This window comes from Neoarius graeffei, chromosome 12, assembly GCF_027579695.1.
Source record: "Neoarius graeffei isolate fNeoGra1 chromosome 12, fNeoGra1.pri, whole genome shotgun sequence".
In the NCBI taxonomy this organism is placed as follows: Eukaryota; Metazoa; Chordata; class Actinopteri; order Siluriformes; family Ariidae; genus Neoarius; species Neoarius graeffei.
Window position 1 is genome coordinate 6372119 of NC_083580.1, and position 21186 is coordinate 6393304.

The 21186-nt window shown below is 40.5% G+C and overlaps 1 protein-coding gene across 2 annotated transcripts in view; it reads right to left on the minus strand.

Moving 5' to 3' along the window:
* Positions 1 to 17995, minus strand: part of atp8b1 (ATPase phospholipid transporting 8B1) — an 85130-nt gene extending 67135 nt beyond the window's left edge. The window contains exon 1 of one of the 2 annotated variants that reach the window (XM_060935420.1): positions 17658 to 17995. The gene's annotated coding sequence lies outside the window, so the exon portion shown is untranslated. Of the gene's footprint in view, positions 1 to 14651; positions 14709 to 17657 lie in introns of those variants that run through there. The other variant, XM_060935421.1, reaches the window with a different exon arrangement.
* Positions 17996 to 21186: the final 3191 nt, after the last annotated feature.

A 21186-nucleotide genomic window follows, 5' to 3' on the forward strand; every position in this document is an offset into this window, starting at 1 on the left:
CAAACGTTCATATTTTTTCCAGCACAAAATGAAACATCACAGAAAAAAAAAATGTTTGTAAATGTCTGAGCAGCATATTCCATAAGAGAGCACTTTTCAGATTAAAAAAGAAAACATAATGAAGGCTACTGGGTTTTGGTGCAAAATGAAGAAGCGAGTGTGACAGACAAAGTGTCCAGAAGAACTGTCTGGTTCTGGAAGATGCTCAGTAAAACCTACAGCTCATTTCCGCATAAAACTGCACTCACTGGACCAGCATTTCTTTACATGTGCCTAAGACTTTTGCACAGCACTGTACGTTCAGTCAGAGAACATTTGAGCGTGATATTTTAATAAACAAAATTTACAATTCAGAAATATAATACATTCTCAAATTTCAAAATGACTCTACGCAACCTTTCCAGAACTGCACATTAACTATTTGCTCCTTGTTTCGTTCAACTCGTTCTGCTTGATGATGTGCATTTCAAGTCTAGCAACAAGCTAAATGTCAAGAAGCATCCAACCCAAGTCAGAAGGACATGCTTATTTAAGAACAGGTGCCACCTGAAGTGCTCATCATTCTTCAGCTTTGTGTGAAAGAGCGTGGGGGGAGCAAAAAGATTCTTAATGGATGCGGCTAGTAATAAACAGGAGCAGGTTTCAGATTCCGACAAACAACACACCCAGAAATAATCATCATCATCATCATTATTCTCAACTCAAACACCTGCCTCTTTCCCTTTCTAACAGGATACACTTCATTAATAAAGGCTGTTTACACAATGTTCACGTCTAAACAGGTGCCAAATTATTTTTTATTTTAAATTTATACACATACATTTATTTATTTATTTTTTAATATAATATATATATATATATATATATATATATATAAATATATATATATATATATATATATATATATATAAAAATGTATGTGTGTATAAATTTTATATATATATATATATATATATATATATATATATATATATATATATATATACATACACACACACACACACACACACACACACACACATATACTTTTATATATACACACACAGGATGTTGCTAGGGCAGTTACAATAGTGTTTATCAGGAGGAAAAAAAATTAAAAATCTTAAATAATTGATACCAGTCAGGGTACGCTGTTGGCACTTAAAGCCAAAATCCTTTTCTCACTTCACATTTTCCAACAGAAAGGTAGTTAAGAATTTGGTGCCAACGCCGGACTCAAAATTCCAGTGATATGACACAGTTGTGTTGCGTTACGGCAGAGACTCGACTCAGATAGTTAGTTATCTATGAGATGATAACATGTGATGCTGTTGACAACAGAATTAGCATGAAACTTGAAGCCTTTAAAAGTTGTCCTGATGAGGAAGTACAACCCCGATTCCAAAAAAGTTGGGACAAAGTACAAATTGTAAATAAAAATGGAATGCAATAATTTACAAATCTCAAAAACTGATATTGTATTCACAATAGAACATAGACAACGTATCAAATGTCAAAAGTGAGACATTTTAAAATTTCATGACCAACACATCTCAAAAAAGTTGGGACAGGGGCAATAAGAGGCTGGAAAAGTTAAAAGGTACAAAAAAGGAACAGCTGGAGGACCAAATTGCAACTCATTAGGTCAATTGGCAATAGGTCATTAACATGACTGGGTATAAAAAGAGCATCTTGGACTGTCAGCGGCTCTCAGAAGTAAAGATGGGAAGAGGATCACCAATCCCCCTAATTCTGCGTCGATAAATAGTGGAGCAATATCAGAAAGGAGTTCGACAGTGTAAAATTGCAAAGAGTTTGAACACATCATCTACAGTGCATAATATCATCAAAAGATTCAGAGAATCTGGAAGAATCTCTGTGCGTAAGGGTCAAGGCCGGAAAACCATACTGGGTGCCTGTGATCTTCGGGCCCTTAGACGGCACTGCATCACATACAGGCATGCTTCTGTATTGGAAATCACAAAATGGGCGCAGGAATATTTCCAGAGAACATTATCTGTGAACACAATTCACCGTGCCATCCGCCGTTGCCAGCTAAAACTCTATAGTTCAAAGAAGCCGTATCTAAACATGATCCAGAAGCGCAGACGTCTTCTCTGGGCCAAGGCTCATTTAAAATGGACTGTGGCAAAGTGGAAAACTGTTCTGTGGTCAGACGAATCAAAATTTGAAGTTCTTTATGGAAATCAGGGACGCCGTGCCATTCGGACTAAAGAGGAGAAGGACGACCCAAGTTGTTATCAGCGCTCAGTTCAGAAGCCTGCATCTCTGATGGTATGGGGTTGCATTAGTGCGTGTGGCATGGGCAGCTTACACATCTGGAAAGACACCACCAATGCTGAAAGGTATATCCAGGTTCTAGAGCAACATATGCTCCCATCCAGACGACGTCTCTTTCAGGGAAGACCTTGCATTTTCCAACATGACAATGCCAAACCACATACTGCATCAATTACAGCATCATGGCTGCGTAGAAGGAGGGTCCGGGTACTGAACTGGCCAGCCTGCAGTCCAGATCTTTCACCCATAGAAAACATTTGGCGCATCATAAAACAGAAGATACGACAAAGAAGACCTAAGACAGTTGAGCAACTAGAATCCTACATTAGACAAGAATGGGTTAACATTCCTATCCCTAAACTTGAGCAACTTGTCTCCTCAGTCCCCAGACGTTTACAGACTGTTGTAAAGAGAAAAGGGGATGTCTCACAGTGGTAAACATGGCCTTGTCCCAACTTTGAGATGTGGTGTTGTCATGAAATTTAAAAATCACCTAATTTTTCTCTTTAAATGATACATTTTCTCAGTTTAAACATTTGATATGTCATCTATGTTCTATTCTGAATAAAATATGGAATTTTGAAACTTCCACATCATTGCATTACGTTTTTATTTACAATTTGTACTTTGTCCCAACTTTTTTTGGAATCGGGGTTGTAAAAGAATTGGACAAACTAAAGCGCTGCTGCATCACTCTGTATATTTAGAGATGAACCAAAGCAGTAAATAGCCCTGCACTAGCCGAAATGTCGGAAACTAAGTGAATATCTTCAGACGACAAATTCTTACTTCAGTTTCCCAATATAAGGACCCTAGCTACTCTGGGTGACCAATCGTTTACTGTCGCAGCACCTAAACTATGGAACAATTTGCCTGTGTTTATCCGAAACTCCACGAATGTAAACGCTTTTAAACGCATACTGAAAGCTCATCTATTCAGGGAGGCATATTGTTGCCAGTAGAATGTTGTCACTGTCGGCTGTCCATCGCTAGCGATGATGACCGCTTCATCAGGATTCGTTAGACCCGCACCAGAGTGACACAGCCATCTGCAGTGGCAGCACGAATGGCCCAGCCAAGCCACCATGGAATGCCTGGCCTCATGAGCTCTCGTGTACTATTCTCCTTTCCTAATGAAGCGCCTTGCACAGCAAGGTAAGACAAATGTCGTGCTCCTATCGTGTTGTCTCTCTGGACCTCCAGACCTGATACCAAGTGGTGCACCAAACTGCCACAGACCTGACGGGTATGGAAGTTGCCCTGCAGTGACAACCGACTTGCTGAGTGATGCCATCCATTGGTCATTTGAGTGGCTCTTCTGCATGCCATCAAGTGATGCATCATTGACCCGGTTGGGTTCATCTGCCACATTGCACCGAAAAGCGTCCTGCTGCCAGCGCCTTATTGGTGATGTACTATGGAACCCATAGCTGGAACCCAGGTAGGTGCTACCACTCCAGGACCTGGGAGTAATGGTGATTAAGGGGTAACTACTTTCTCCAATACTCAAATCCTCCTGGACCTGAGACTCACCACTGGTTGCAGTTTAAAGTGCCAGTTGAATAATTTTATTTTAGTGTTTATATTATATTACAGCATATTCAATTTTCATTTTCTTTACTATTACAGCATTAGCTAGATATAGCTTGTATATAATATATTTAAGTGAAGTTTGTGTAATATTTATGGTTCTATATTGTAAGCCCAGGTCAGGTGCCGTGCTTTGCATGGGCCGAGCCAAATAGAAGTGAGCAAAACCTATTGTTTGGGTTCGGCCCATGTGGGTTGCAGCGTTTGACCCTGGCATAAGACAGGCTAACTATATTTTATTATAATTTATCTCCTGTAATGCACGTGAGAGCATATTCAATGTAACGTGCACTATAAGTCAATAAATTATTAGTATTATTACTAAATTATATAGACCAACATGTTGATGAAAGAGATTTAAAATAAAATAATGTCTCTCAGACTACTGAAGATCCTATGTTATATAATTATATTTAAAAAAAAATGTTAATATGCAGGTTGTCAGAGTGGAATTTTTCATTAAGATATAATAAGCAATAATAAATGTAGCTGTATGTATTCGGTCACATTCGACTTAGCTCACTGATGCCCCTTTTCCACCAAAGCAGTTCCAGGGCTGGTTCGGGGCCAGTGCTTAGTTTGGAACCGGGTTTTCTGTTTCCACTGACAAAGAACTGGCTCTGGGGCCAGAAAAACCAGTTCCAGGCTAGCACCAACTCTCTGCTGGGCCAGAGGAAAGAACCGCTTACGTCAGCGGGGGGGGCGGAGTTGTTAAGACCAACAACAATAACAAGACCGCGAAAGATCGCCATTTTTAAGCGACAAGAAGCAGCAGCTGTACAAACGCGAAGTCATCCATTATTATTGTTGTTGCTGCTGCTTCTTCCGCGTTGTTTTTGCTTCGATATTCGTGCCAAGGTTTATGCAAACGTAGCGACGTAACTGACGTCTACAGCGACGTAATGACGTACGCAGCGACGTAATGATGTGGCTTCCCTTAGCACCGCGAGCTATGGAAAAGCAAACTAGTTCTCAGCTGGCTCGCAAGTTGAACGAGTTGTGAACCAGCACCAGCCCCAAACCAGCCCTGGAACTGATTTGGTGGAAAAGGGGTATGAAAGATCAGATGCATGACAGGCAGTGGATGTTGGCCTTTATTCAACCATGAAAAGGGAAGCTGTTATGCTTCTACTAGCCTATTTTTTTTCCACGCTCAACTCGCACCAATGTTCTGTGGACAAAAATAATTTAGACAGTTAGCACTGTCACCTCACAGCAAGCAGGGCTGTGTGTTCAAACTTCTATACGTGTTCAAATTTCTATATGCGTTTTCTCCTCGTGCCTGTGAAGGTTTCCTCCGGGTGCTCTGGTTTCCTTCCACAGTCCAAAGACATGCTGATTAGATCAAATGGCTACTCTAAATTACCCATAGGGGTGTGTGTGTGTGTGTGTGTGTGTGTGTGTGTGTGTGTGTGTGTGTGTGTGTGAGAGAGAGAGAGAATGGCTGTCTGCCGCTCTGTATTAGTCCAGAGTGTACCCTGCCTCTTGGCAAATATCAGCTGGGATTGGCTCCAGCTCACCATCAACCCTCAATGGATAAGCTGTATAGAAAATGAATAAAAGGAATGAATGATTTCCACCCGTTTTTCATATTATTCCACTTTAGCTTGGAGGTCATATTTATAGCTCAAACTGTGCTGTTATTCCATCACAGTTCAGGCACATGGCCTAAAGTCAACACGGGTGAGCAAACCAGTTTCACAGACCCACCTGGAGAAATGGTATCGGAACCAAGGGGGAATGAAACCAGGCTCCTGCTCTGAAATTGAAACTCTCAAGGGGGTAGATGGGCATAAAGCCTGATTCTGATGTGTTATCTCAATGCGTCATTGAGCACAGACAGGCTGAACTGGTTCTCCCTCATGGCCAATGCTGCAGAGGTATGGAGAGGAAAAGTACTAGCAATCACCTACTAGCATTTAGATTATTGTTATTACCTCAGGGTTGTTGATTTTTTAATTAAAAGGTTTTTCTATAGTAGCAGCTCTGACAGGAGCTTCTGGATCCTGCACAGGAGCGCCAGGATAATTCAAATCTCTTTAAACATGTAACTGTTTCTGTAATATCAGCTCATTCACAGGGATTTGTACTCAGAATTTTTTTTAGAATAAACTCTTTTTTTAATAGAGTCAAACCCAAAGCTTTGGAGTCAACTCGTTGATCCCAGGCACTGTAAACGAAAAGAGTCAAACCCAAAGCTTTGGAGTCGACTCACTGATCCCAGGCACTGAAAACGAAAGAGTCAAACCCAAAGCTTTGGAGTCAACTCATTGATCCCAGGCACTGAAAACGAAAGAGTCAAACCCAAAGCTTTGGAGTCGACTCACTGATCCCAGGCACTGAAAACGAAAAAAAAGAGTCAAACCCAAAGCTTTGGAGTCGACTCATTGATCCCAGGCACTGAAAACGAAAGAGTCAAACCCAAAGCTTTGGAGTCGACTCGTTGATCCCAGGCACTGAAAACGAAAGAGTCAAACCCAAAGCTTTGGAGTCGACTCGTTGATCCCAGGCACTGAAAACGAAAGAGTCAAACCCAAAGCTTTGGAGTCGACTCGTTGATCCCAGGCACTGAAAACGAAAGAGTCAAACCCAAAGCTTTGGAGTCGACTCGTTGATCCCAGGCACTGAAAACGAAAGAGTCAAACCCAAAGCTTTGGAGTCGACTCGTTGATCCCAGGCACTGAAAACGAAAGAGTCAAACCCAAAGCTTTGGAGTCGACTCGTTGATCCCAGGCACTGAAAACGAAAGAGTCAAACCCAAAGCTTTGGAGTCGACTCGTTGATCCCAGGCACTGAAAACGAAAGAGTCAAACCCAAAGCTTTGGAGTCGACTCGTTGATCCCAGGCACTGAAAACGAAAGAGTCAAACCCAAAGCTTTGGAGTCAACTCACTGATCCCAGGCACTGAAAATGAAAGTCAAACCCAAAGCTTTGGAGTTGACTCACTGATTCTTTTTCAGTGTTCAATATTTGGGTATTAATCTTTTTTTATAAATAATATATAGAAATTTATTAATAAATGAGTAGTTAAACCAGTTTTTTAAAACACCACTTCTGTAGAAAACCTTTCCTTGGCCATTTTTCCTGTTTCCTGGATACTTAAAAACAACCCACGCCGTGGACAGGATAGTCCACCTAAAGAAATTTTAATGATTTAAAGTATTGTGTTTAGAAATATTGAGGTAGAAAATGTGCAAATAGATTTAAAAAAAAATTGTTTTACACTAAAATGACCTCAATTTTCCTTTCAAGCAATAAACCTTTTCAGAAAATCGATTTCCGAGAGAATATCCATTCTCCTCTTTTATCAAACAATACTCAGCTCTTGCTGAAGAAGCCCAGTGACAAGCGACTTTGCCAGTCATTGGACTGATGCAAATCTGCACACATTTGCTTTACAAGTCAGGAAATTCAAATCATGAAGTCTTGACCAGATGACTTGAAGTTATTTGGATGTGATGTCCATAGGAAAAAACTGCATTTTACTAAGTAAAAGAGACACACCGACCACGGAGTTAAATAGCATGATGTAGCAAGCAACACGGACACTTTACCGCAGAATGACCACAAAGGTCCTGTTCACATAACGCCGAATCCTCACAAGACAGCTTGGTAACATAAATCTAGTGCTATATGGAAGTCCGGGCTGGGTGAAATGAGGACACGATACCAACACCGCAATCAAGAACATCATGATACACTTCTCTGAGCTGTCAGTGCTTTTATAACTATACTGTTACTCCTTATAACAAGTCACTTCACTAATGCAGTTTCATTTTCCTGATATTTTATTGCAGCATAAAAGAAAACAAACGAACAAAAGAAACGTTAAAAATGGAAAATTATTACAAATAATTAAATAAAATGACAGAATGAAAAGAGTGATTCTAAGAAAAAAAAAAACTCAGAGTTTGAACAAATATAAATGTAAGGCCAAAAAAAAGTGTGTTTCCGGTAACATGAAATACTAAAATAAGGTCAGTAGGTAGGAAAGGGGTTTTTTTTCTTAATTTTTTTTACATTTTGTTCGAAAAAATTAACACAAGTAAACATCTTACAAAATAGTATTTTGGCACAGAATCCTTTATACCACACATCATAATAAGTGTTTTAAATCTTTAAACGAATAAAAAAAATCGCGAGAGTTCGAGTTATGATCTACGGAAGCGATATTTCATGATATTTTCATGTAATAACGTGAAAACACCTTATCAAGAAATAACGTGAAAATAATGTCCTAGGCTAGGCTACTTCCATTAAAAGCAGACGGCCTAGCCTAGCCTACTGTAGAACTTGGGTCGAGCAAAAACACCGAGCAAAAACATGGCTGAATCCTGAATGACTCCTATTTGTATAAATAGGGGACTACATAGGCAGCAAAATGTAGTGTTTTTCCCTGCCATGGAAGTGCACTTGTATACTGAAAAGGAAGCAAATTTGCATTACAGCCTTGAATGAGGATTCAAAATGGCGGCTCGGCTCAGTTTCCCTTCCTCCTTCAGTATACAAGTGCGCTTCCATGTTTATGCAGGAGGGCTGATAGAAGTGGCAAAACATTTTACTTTTTATCATTTCTTTCACAACTTGAATGCGTTGAAACAAAAAATTATGACAAACTAACGCCGCTTACACTAAAATATCGAGGGAAATTTGTAATAAAAACTTTACGGTCGGCAATTTCAACGCGGAAATTCTCGATCGGTCGGGTTACCGGAAACGCACTATTTTTTTTATTTGGCCTAATTGGAAGAGAACACTGGAGTGTTTTCATACAGACTGAGTGTAGTGCTGTGAGCGTGATCCGAGTTTGAAGGCCAGACCTACTGTAATAGATCTGTCTATCTTCGTCTCTGATGAAACTCCATCGCACCGCAGTGCTTCTTGCACCACAGCGATAATAAAAAAAAGAGTTCCTTCATACACAAGCATCCATAACGTTAAATCTCAATGATGTACGAGAACGATTCTCCGTTTCCTGCAGTTCACAATAACAATGGAATAAAAAATTAATTGCTTCATTAAAAAAAAAAATTAAAAATCCATAAAGGAACTAACAATAGGCGCAAAAGAACCACAGTGACGCAACACATCAAGCAAACACACACCTAGGCACCAAGGTCAATTCTCCATCCATCAATATGAGATATAAAACCACTGGAATAACATTTATATATATGTGTGCGCGCGCGCGTGTGTGTTGCTGCTCACCCAGCAGTTCCACTCCTGTTTTCCATAACTGTCACAGACATATATTAGGATTGTACCATGAGCAAGTATGCAAACCAGCTCATGCTTTTTTTTTTTTTTTGGGTATGCGAGAGACCCGACATGAAACCACGAAAACAGTGAAATATGGGCTGTTTTCAAAGCAGTGTCTCTGATTTAGCAACCAAATGATCCCGTCAAGCAGAAACACGTCAACAGCGAGACGCAAAGTAAACTCGGCCTGAGTTAACACCTGGAGGAAACACAGAGCTCGGATTTGGTTACCTTCATCTCCTGAACGTGAGTATAGCTGGTGACATAATGACACAAGACATCTGGATATTACAAATATTGACTAAGAAGAATGCACATTGGAGAACACCACCACAAAACACCTCAATCACAACATCAAGTAAAGGAAAAAAACCTGATAAAATACGACACAAAGTGCTGTTATAGGAAAATCAGCGATATGGTGGTGAACAATTTTTACTAAACAAAGGAGGACATGTCAGACTTTTTACCAATTTACAATTGCATTTAAAGTTGTGAAATGTCCACAAAACAACTTATCGCTTACATTATAGCAGCTATAAACGTCCTTCCCAGACTAGTGTAGGTGCAATTGGTAATTAAGTGATCAATCTCATTAAATCAGTCTCATTAATAATACCTTTAATTGAGATGCTTAATAATAAATTATCAAACAGCTAAATTATGGTATATTCCAAATTATTATGATCACTTACCATATTACACAACCTATATGCACCTTGGAATTCTTTGAGGTTGGGTGACTTCAAGGAGTATGGAAGCAACACAGACACAGTTTAACAGAATAATTTAATTTATTATAAAGATAAAAATTAATAATGTCAGTTGAAATATATACAAACATATACTTGATGAGCGTGTGTGTGTGTGTTTTATCTGAGGTATGTGTGTCACCACGTGGAAAAGAATTAGCTCCGAGTTTCTAGCTAAGATGTGTTTGTGTGTGAGAGGCCTGGTGACCATGTGTTTCTAAGTAAACAAGAGAGTTAGCTTTGGTTGCTAATTAGACAAAAGAATTAGCTGTACGTGGCTAGCTAAGGCCCAAGGATCCTACCTCGTGGAGTTAAGACAAAAGGTGTGTATGTGAGTGTGGAGGAGGGCCGCCACGTGTTCCCTTGAGACAATACACTTAGCCCTGGATGCTAATGGGACAAAAGAATTAGCCGTAGGCTAATTTCACTAGCTTAGAACAGTACTAAATCCACTGAAATCTTGATGCGGTCAAAATACGTGTAATAATGAAATTAAAAAGTGTTAGCCAGGAATAGAGAGAGAAGCATGCAAAGCCTATCTATTAAACAATTGAGAGATTAAAACAAAATAGATAATCAATTCAACACGCTGCGTGTCTACAGTGTAAACAATTAAACCGTTCCTGAGTTTAAATTCACACTACTTCAATAAAGCTAATTCTTAAGACTAGTTTTTCTGCCCAAATATTGCCAGTCTTACTTCAGTATCTCGCTTATAGCAAGATTATGGAGATATGTTCCGAGACTTTTGGAGTTTCACCGTTGTGAAGGCCTCCATGAGGCGCAGAGAATTTCTTGGTCCGACGCGTGGTCGCTCGTGATGAAAAGAAAGTCTCTGATCAGACAATGTGCACAGCTTTTTAATTAGAAGGATCCGGTCGCTTCTAAACTTTAACTGCTTGGGCTGCAGTCCGTACGTACGTATAATGAATAACTGAAAACTGGTTGTAACTCAAGCTGAGTTTAAAGTCGCACGATTCTGGATTTTTACCGTGGCCAAAGGTAAACAAAGAAATCGCGTTAAATCGTGGATCTTGCAAGAAAGACGTCCGTTCTTGGGTTTGCTCGGCGGAGCGAGCGATCCTCCTTGTGTCCGTGTTGAATTCACGGCGCCGAAAGAGGGAATATGGCGGATTTCCGAGTCACTTATGCCTTCCTGGAGGATGTGACGTTGGTGATCCCGCCCAGGCATGACGTAGGTCAACACGGAAGTTGGTTGATGGGGAAATGTAGTTTCTTAAAGAGATGGGCTGTTGTAGTTCTTAGACGTTCTGTACCTACACTAGATTCTCGTTTTTGCTTCTATGAGAGAAGTTCAAGATTTACGTCTGACTGTTAGAAAGCACTGACACTGGAGACTCCTTCCACAATTGCTCAACAGTTCCACATTTTGATCCAATTATCTAAAGCATCCACCACACAAGTCCCTGTGAAATAGCTGTGACTATAGAAATGACAGCATCAAACTCCATGTTCGCACCAAAAGCCTCAAAATGACTGGAAGTCGCTCATTTTGTATGATGGCCAGCGTCTCACAGTGGCGAGCAGCGGTGAGATCGTTGGTGGTGTGTCTTGGACGGTGGAGAATCAGAATAAAGTTGAAGTCCAGGAAACTTTATGGTAACAAGCAATGACGAGTTCGTCAGCAACCAACCGGAATTGAGAATTTAGAGAACGTAGTCGAATAGAATTTTTGTTCTGTTCAAACTGCTCAAGTACAACGGAAGAGATATTAATAATTGCAGTAGCGGGCAGCCAACAGGCGATGAGCTCATGCCATCATGTGTTGTCCATCTGTCCATCCATCCATCCGTCGTTGCCCACATTTCACAAAAATCGCTTCTTCTCTCTCAATTCTTCACCGATTTTTATTCTTTTTGGCAGGAAGGTAGGTCTGCCTGGGGTGCACATACAGTAGCTTCTACGCAAATTTGCATAACTGCAATTAATAATGAAGATATGGAGTAATTAAGCCTTAATGAGTAGTTTCCACACAAATCGCTTCTTCTCCGATTTTGATTCTTTCTGGCAGGAAGGTACAGGTACCTAGGGTGCATATAACTTCTATCCAGATTTGCTTCATTACAATTATTAATGAAGTTATGGACTAATTAAGCCTTAATGAGCAGTTCAACAAAAATCACTTCTTCTCCGTCAGTTCATCAATGTTTTGGATCCTTTCTGGCGAATAGGTCAGTATTCCTAGGGTGGATATCGCTTCTATATAGTGTATATAGCTTGCAACATTTATTTTGCTCTTTAAATCGTTCCTTCTGGATTAGACGGGGCCGGCGTGAACTACGCCGTCTCGTTTATGATGCGTCCCTGTTTGTGTACAGGGACAAAAATAATAATTTAAAAAAAAAAAAAACTAGCAAACTATGTTGAAATTTGACTTAGCATTAAACACAAGATACTACACAAATAGCTTTAAATTAGCTCATTTATTTTCTTACCAAAACACGCCATCATAATAGCAATTATTTTCCTTTGGATTATTTATTTTAAATTATTTTCATGAGGTTCTTCAGCACAAAGATCCCAGTTGACACGTGTTTACTACCCCTTGAAATAAAGTTCACAAGATGAAGCATTCCGAACAAACAAGCCGCCTGTTTCATTTACGTCACAGAGCATCTACAACCCTGATTCCAAAAAAGTTGGGACAAAGTACAAATTGTAAATAAAAATGGAATGCAATGATGTGGAAGTTTCAAAATTCCATATTTTATTCAGAATAGAACATAGATGACATATCAAATGTTTAAACTGAGAAAATGTATCATTTAAAGAGAAAAATTAGGTGATTTTAAGTTTCATGACAACAACACATCTCAAAAAAGTTGGGACAAAGCCATGTTTACCACTGTGAGACATCCCCTTTTCTCTTTACAACAGTCTGTAAACGTCTGGGGACTGAGGAGACAAGTTGCTCAAGTTTAGGGATAGGAATGTTAACCCATTCTTGTCTAATGTAGGATTCTAGTTGCTCAACTGTCTTAGGTCTTTTTTGTCGTATCTTCCATTTTATGATGCGCCAAATGTTTTCTATGGGTGAAAGATCTGGACTGCAGGCTGGCCAGTTCAGTACCCGGACCCTTCTTCTACGCAGCCATGACGCTGTAATTGATGCAGTATGTGGTTTGGCATTGTCATGTTGGAAAATGCAAGGTCTTCCCTGAAAGAGACATCGTCTGGATGGGAGCATGTGTTGCTCTAGAACCTGGATATACCTTTCAGCATTGATGGTGTCTTTCCAGATGTGTAAGCTGCCCATGCCACACGCACTAATGCAACCCCATACCATCAGAGATGCAGGCTTCTGAACTGAGCGCTGATAACAACTTGGGTCGTCCTTCTCCTCTTTAGTCCGAATGACACGGTGTCCCTGATTTCCATAAAGAACTTCAAATTTTGATTCGTCTGACCACAGAACAGTTTTCCACTTTGCCACAGTCCATTTTAAATGAGCCTTGTCCCAGAGAAGACGTCTGCGCTTCTGGATCATGTTTAGATACGGCTTCTTCTTTGAACTATAGAGTTTTAGCTGGCAACGGCGGATGGCACGGTGAATTGTGTTCACAGATAATGTTCTCTGGAAATATTCCTGAGCCCATTTTGTGATTTCCAATACAGAAGCGTGCCTGTATGTGATGCAGTGCCGTCTAAGGGCCCGAAGATCACGGGCACCCAGTATGGTTTTCCGGCCTTGACCCTTACGCACAGAGATTCTTCCAGATTCTCTGAATCTTTTGATGATATTATGCACTGTAGACGATGTGTTCAAACTCTTTGCAATTTGACACTGTCGAACTCCTTTCTGATATTGCTCCACTATTTGTCGGCGCAGAATTAGGGGGATTGGTGATCCTCTTCCCATCTTTACTTCTGAGAGCCGCTGACACTCCAAGATGCTCTTTTTATACCCAGTCATGTTAATGACCTATTGCCAATTGACCTAATGAGTTGCAATTTGGTCCTCCAGCTGTTCCTTTTTTGTACCTTTAACTTTTCCAGCCTCTTATTGCCCCTGTCCCAACTTTTTTGAGATGTGTTGCTGTCATGAAATTTCAAATGAGCCAATATTTGGCATGAAATTTCAAAATGTCTCACTTTCGACATTTGATATGTTGTCTATGTTCTATTGTGAATACAATATCACTTTTTGAGATTTGTAAATTACTGCGTTCTGTTTTTATTTACAATTTGTACTTTGTCCCAACTTTTTTTGGAATCGGGGTTGTACAAGCTTCGCCAGCGTTGTTGGCATGGCAACCAGCGTGAATTTTAACACTGTTTTAATGCTCTCGCTACGTTTGGTGTGAACAAACCATTTGAACAAGCGCATTAATACAAACCTGTGATTTGAATCAAAACTCGAGCTGCTGTTATAGAAAACTAAAATCATCAAGACCCTTGAGAATCCATCAAGAAGGCATGCAAAATAGAAGAAATAGAAACAGACATTATTCAAGAGCATTTTGGAATTGACTTTTACTGTCCACGTAAGACGACAGGTTAAACTTGAAACTCACTCAAGAATTACACGCAGTACAACTTCAGCTGAAATAATTAACATTGTTTAGAACTTTAACGTCTACTTCGTATGTACAATTCTCATGAACGACTGAACAGGATTTTTCCCTTCACTGATCTTGGGATAAAAGCAAACTGGTGCAACCTTACACTTGTTTGTTTTCAGTTTATACATGTTATTAATTCACCTCATTTGTACAAGTTGTAGGTGGTGTTCAGAAATGCAGTACTTACGTGCCTGACATACTGAACGTGATACCGATATCTGAGCAATCAGGATCAGTGTTTAAACCCAGGAGAACTCTTTACAAGTTCTGACAGGCCAGGCTTACAATGTACATCACCCCACCCGCCCACCTACACCGCAAGCAAACACGCGTTCTGAAACTGGATGAAACCAACTGGATAAAGGGGTTCGTGTTTGCTTTAAAAAGTTTGAACATGTGACCTCTTGAAAAGTTAGTACAGATATAGTCTTTTATTTAAAAAAAAAAGATGGCTTCTTGACATCTGAACAAGCTCATGATGTGCGCTTGTGTCTCTTCCTGCCTTCACTATCCTCCATTAAAGATTGAAAGAGCCCGGGTAGGGCTGAAACAGGAGACGAGGGTGGGGTTCAAACATAGCCGTCGACCAGGCAGACGACACGACTCCATTTATCACACATGTAAAGATAGTACACAATAGAAATAAATTAATCCTGTTTTTTTTGGCTTTCCAGTTGTCTATAAATATCACCGGATGGGACCGGAGAATCCCGAGTACACCTTATTGAAGATGTCTTTAAAAGGAAACAAACAACAACAAAAAAAACTACGGTTGTTGTGAAGTTTGGCATTATTTTCTTTCAGATCAGGCTGAATGCAAATAAAATTTATCTGGTGGGGGGAAAAAAAAAAGCCATTCTACTGGTAAATATTTGGGGGCGGGGGACAAGTTTTTCCTATAACGCACATTCAACAATTGGACTTGAGGTTGACTTGCAAAACAAAAAGCTTTTATATTATGTTACAGGTATTAAGCAAACGCTCATTGCTTATCCTGAGCGACGTAAAACATACCCAGAGAACCCTGAGGAGCCGTTAGGTGCTTTGCTCAAGGGCACTTCAGCCATTCCTGTTGGCCCAGGGAATCAAACCAGCAACCTTTTGCTCCCAAAGCTACTTCTCTAACTGTTTGTCCATGGCTTCCTCATTTTATCGATGTATATTTCAACAAAACAGGCTTCAAGGTGACATGACACACGTTCTTGCTCTAACTTTGTCAGCTTTAACTAGCTGGATCTGTTAACGTAATCTTTTCAGAGACAGGAAGACACACATACATGGAAATACTGATTTAAAAAAAAAAAAAAAGATTCCAACCAAAAGCAGTCATAACATACTGAGAGAAAATAAAGGTGTTGGCCAGACATGTGCCACGACGAGAGAAAACTTCCGAACGCTCACCAACGACTTGTTGACTTTTTGTCAATGACAACTAACTGGAAAGCAAGAAAAAGCTGAACGAACATCTGACATGTCAAAACAGGACAAAAAATATAATAAGAGTCCATGTGTTTTAGATTTCTTTTTTAACCTGGGTGTATAGGAGTGGCAAGTTGTAAGAAGTGGATAAAGAGACGTAAATGTAAATGAGGTAGAAACCGGGTGTGTTGGAAATCAGCATATTATGCAACACACACACACCTTTAATTAACCATTACTTCATCGTTGCAAGTTCTCAGACAAAAAAAACAAAAACAAAACAAAAAAAAAACACAAATGAATTGTCCAGAAATTAATACAGATTTAAATTAAACCGATTTGCTCTTCAACACGTCAGTATTTATTTTCAAAATCTTAAACTTTGTGTCTCATTTTTTTAAAACCTACATGTCCATGCACTAGATGCATGCTATAATGAAGCCCACAACTTATATGGGTTGTTTTACAATCAGGGTACACAAGCTAAAAATCGCATTTAACACTTATTATCTTCAATATCAAAAGGCTTGACTAAATAAACTTGGTTGTTTATTGTACCCCTGTGATAGCTCTATTTACCATGCAAAAAAAAAAAATTGTGATAATGTTATTTTTGGTGAATGTACGGCAATATGTGTGTCATATTTAGCAAAATTACTCGTGTCATTTAGAAAAAGTGCTTTTTTGACTACAGGTAGCTCCAAAAGGGATGCACTTAAATCATTCTTTATACCATAAAACAAATATTTGGTTCCATATCACTGGAAACATACAGTAGTTAAGTTTTAATGTTGAATGCCAGTAAGTTCAGACTATTTTGATCAAATTAGTATGTAATTGTGTCAAAAAAAAAAGTCGTCCTCTCCGAGACAGCTAATTTTTCAATATAAACTAGCATATCTAAAATGATTATTTTCATCCTAAAATGTAGTCAAGATATCGGGACATAAATATTACAGACGACTAACACAAAGCTTACAGCCTTATATTTAAAAGCACTATGGAAGTAGTGGATTCTGAATTGTCCAAAAAAAAAAAAACACGTCCTCTCCGAGAATCACTTGATTTGTTTCTCCCATCTTATAGCAGATTACACAAAACTACCATACACACGTCAAAAAATTACCTGAAATCTGTTCTTTAACTTGTCCTTCACTTAAAAACTGGTACAAGAACCAGTTTGAATCAATTTGAACTTTGTACCCAGATTGTAAAACAACCCTTAGCTTAATTAACTCACATTATTTAGGTTAAATAACTAACAAACACTAGTCGAGTTATACCTGTCTAGTCTTTCCTTCACATCATGTAAAGAAGAAAAAAAAATCATTTGGGAAAATAAAATTGTATCCTATAATAATAATAATAATAAATTTCTTACAGTGGTCTAGTGTTTAGAAATTCTAGAAAGCTCCATCCTTGAAACAGAGATGAAGTGGTGTGAGGTAACTATCAGTGTCACCTAAACAAGTCGTTTCTAATGAATTAATAACCTGAAAACAACTTGTTTCAAGTCTGATATACATTATTTAAAAGTTATCGTTTATAAATTGATAAAAAATGGGAAGTTATTTTACTTTTTTGATGCAGTGCGCGCTGAAGGAGAGGAGATGCTACCTGGACTAGCTTACCTGACAGGAAGGAGACAGGAAAAAAAAAAAAAACCACACACCTGAAAGGTGCTGTACTGGATTCATTTTCTAGCGCATGCGCAAATACAAAAAAAATACAAGCGCTTATTTATAATGAAGGTAAGTATTTTCTCAAAGCTTACCTTTTCTCAAATGAATAACTTTAACATCCGGAGACCAAAAAATTCAGGGTTTAATGGTTCATGCTGTCCACCCGCTTCAAACCGACTTCTCTCTCTCCCTCTCTCTTTTTCTCTCTCTGGAGACTCGAAACCTGAAAAACTGGCTGGACCAGGTGTCCTATTTTCCTTGTTTTTTTTGTGTGTGTAACAGAGGCAGACTACAATACCAACGAGAACATGTTCCCCTGTCAGGTCTGCACAGTTCCTGCTTCTGAACATGCAACGCGTCACATCACACAGAGGAAGAAAAAAAATGCAGCTCAAAAACTCGCTCGCGGAGTAAAACTAACACGGTCACGTGACCATACAGGTGGGCAGGTAAATACGGTGTGTCAGGTGTATTTGTAACGTTGTGTAATTACGGTAGCAGCAGTAAACATCTGCGCATGCTTTATAAACATTGCGTCCAGGTACGCAGGCAGAACCTTCCAGGGTTGCCAGAGTGATAGATTATAATCTGCTGGGGCACAATTTGAAAAAAAAAAAAAAAAAAAAAAGAAGAAGGTCCAGGTTCGAGCCCCGTGGCCGGCGAGGGCCTTTCTGTGCGGAGTTTGCATGGTGGGTTTCCTCCGGGTGCTCCGGTTTCCCCCACAGTCCAAAGACATGCAGGTTAGGTTAACTGGTGACTCTAAATTGAGCGTAGGTGTGAATGTGAGTGTGAATGGTTGTCTGTGTCTATGTGTCAGCCCTGTGATGACCTGGCAACTTGTCCAGGGTGTACCCCGCCTTTCGCCCGTAGTCAGCTGGGATAGGCTCCAGCTTGCCTGCGACCCTGTAGAACAGGATAAAGCGGCTAGAGATAATGAGATGAGATGAGCTTACCCTCCAGGGCGGCACGGTGGTGTAGTGGTTAGCGCTGTCGCCTCACAGCAAGAAGGTCCGGGTTCGAACCCAGTGGCCGGCGAGCGCCTTTCTGTGTGGAGTTTGCATGTTCTCCTCGTGTCCGCGTGGGTTTCCTCCGGGTGCTCCGGTTTCCCCCACAGTCCAAAGACATGCAGGTTAGGTTAACTGGTGACTCTAAATTGAGCGTAGGTGTGAATGTGAGTGTGAATGGTTGTCTGTGTCTATGTGTCAGCCCTGTGATGACCTGGCGACTTGTCCAGGGTGTACCCCGCCTTTCGCCCATAGTCAGCTGGGATAAGCTCCAGCTTGCCTGCGACCCTGTAGAACAGGATAAAGCGGCTAGATGAGATGAGCTTACCCTCCAGATAAGCAAAATTCCACTGTAGTAAGACTATTTGAAGGTTATGGAAGAACGTTATCAGGGTAGATGGGCTGTACATATTATGGCTGACTATTGTTGGAGCATCAAACATGATTTTTACCTTAACTACTTGCACAGGCGGCACGGTGGTGTAGTGGTTAGCACGGTCGCCTCACAGCAAGAAGGTTCCTGGTTCGAACCCAGTGGCCGGCGAGGGCCTTTCTGTGTGGAGTTTGCATGTTCTCCCCGTGTCTGCGTGGGTTTCCTCCGGGTGCTCCGGTTTCCCCGACAATCCAAAGACATGCAGTTAGGTTAACATGGCACCGCCTTGGGCTGAGGTGCCCTTGAGCAAGGTACCGAACCCCTGACTGTTCCCTGGGCGCTCGGGTGTGGCTGCCCACTGGTCTGAGTGTGTGCGTGTGTTCACTGCTTCAGATGGGTTAAATGCAGAGGATGAATTTCACTGTGCTTGAAGTGTGCATGTGACAAATAAAGGTTTCTTCTTCTTGCACACAATTATAATTACAGTAGCCATATCCTTTGTAAAAACATGTGTTAAATAAACATTGCAGTCATGCCTGTTTCTTTCATATTTCATTGTATGTCAATATTTGTACATTTTTATAAAACAAGCACATATCTGTTAAGTACAGTAGTTTTCATATTTTTTAAGAAAATGGGGATCCTATAGTTCAAAAACTTGACCTGATAGAGAAAAACTGAGATCAGTTTTGGATTCCGCACCCAAAAATTTGTTAAAAACAGCTGTCAGACCTAACTCAACAAAAATTGTGTTCCCCAGTGTTATTACTCTTGTCTGTGAAGATTCTCAGTCATCTCATCTCATCTCATCTCATCTCATTATCTCTAGCCCCAAAACTCATTTTGGTTCAGGGGCCACATACAGCCCATCTGATCTCAAGTGGGCCAGACCAGTAAAATAATTGCAAAATAACCTTTGTCAGCTCCAAATCTTTAGCATTGTTTTTTTCAGTAGGCTATGCTTTATGCTTCAGCCTACATTTGTAGCCTACATAATCACTGATCACAGATTATTACACATTTATTCACAGAGAGGCCAGTGGATTTGAAATAAAATGCATTTCACTCTCAAACAACTGGTTTATTTTTATACAGTTGAGTGAATACATTTTTACATCTGACAACCTGAACCAACTCCGCACGCTAATGTCGGCAAAGGCAGATTGCTTTTCAGGGCACACGACTTCTGCAGCCTTCAGCATGAATTTTTTCACAAGTTCACCATCAGAAAATGGCTTGGATGCTTGCACCAACTCGTTTGCAATAAGGTAGCTAGCTTTCACTGCTCCATCACTGACCTCATGGCTGCGAGTAAATGCAGACTGCTGTTTCTTCATGAGAGGATAAATACCTGATCCTCCCTATTAGTCAGACAGAACTGAGGAAGCCTTTCGGATGAGAGGTGAAACGTTTTCAAGAATCTTCAAACAAGTCCAGTTGCTCTCTTCTACCACCCACAGTTTACTATGACCTGGATGACTGAGAATCTTCACAGACATGTTTCTACACACTTTGGGATGAGTTCCCTTCGACTGGTGCGGGAGTATGATACCCCTTTTCCACCAAAGCAGTTCCAGGGCTGGTTCGGGGCCAGTGCTTAGTTTGGAACCGGGTTTTCTGTTTCCACTGACAAAGAACTGGCTCTGGGGCCAGAAAAACCAGTTCCAGGCTAGCACCAACTCTCTGCTGGGCCAGAGGAAAGAACCGCTTACGTCAGCGGGGGGGCGAAGTTGTTAAGACCAACAACAATAACAAGACCGCGAAAGATCGCCATTTTTAAGTGACGAGAAGCCGCAGCTGTACAAACGTGAAGTCATCCATTATTATTATTGTTGTTGTTGTTGCTGCTGCTGCTTCTTCCGTGTTGTTTTTGCCTTGATATTCGCGCCAAGGTTTATGTAAACGTAGCGCCGTAACTGACGTATACAGCGATGTAATGACGTATACAGCGACGTAATGACGTGGCTCCGCTTAGCACCGTGAGCTATGGAAAAGCAAACTGGTTCTCAGCTGGCTCGCAAGTTGAACGAGTTGTGAACCAGCACCAGCACTGGCCCCAAACCAGTCCTGGAACTGATTTGGTGGAAAAGGGGTATGAGAGGACTTCCGGAGAACTGGCGGACATTTTGGCCAGAGAGGATCGTTCTTTTTTGTCAACCTGGAACGGCCATCACAGAGGTGGGGGTCTAGAGATCTTTTATCAGCCACCTTCAAACAAGTCCAGTTGCTCTCTTCTACCACCCA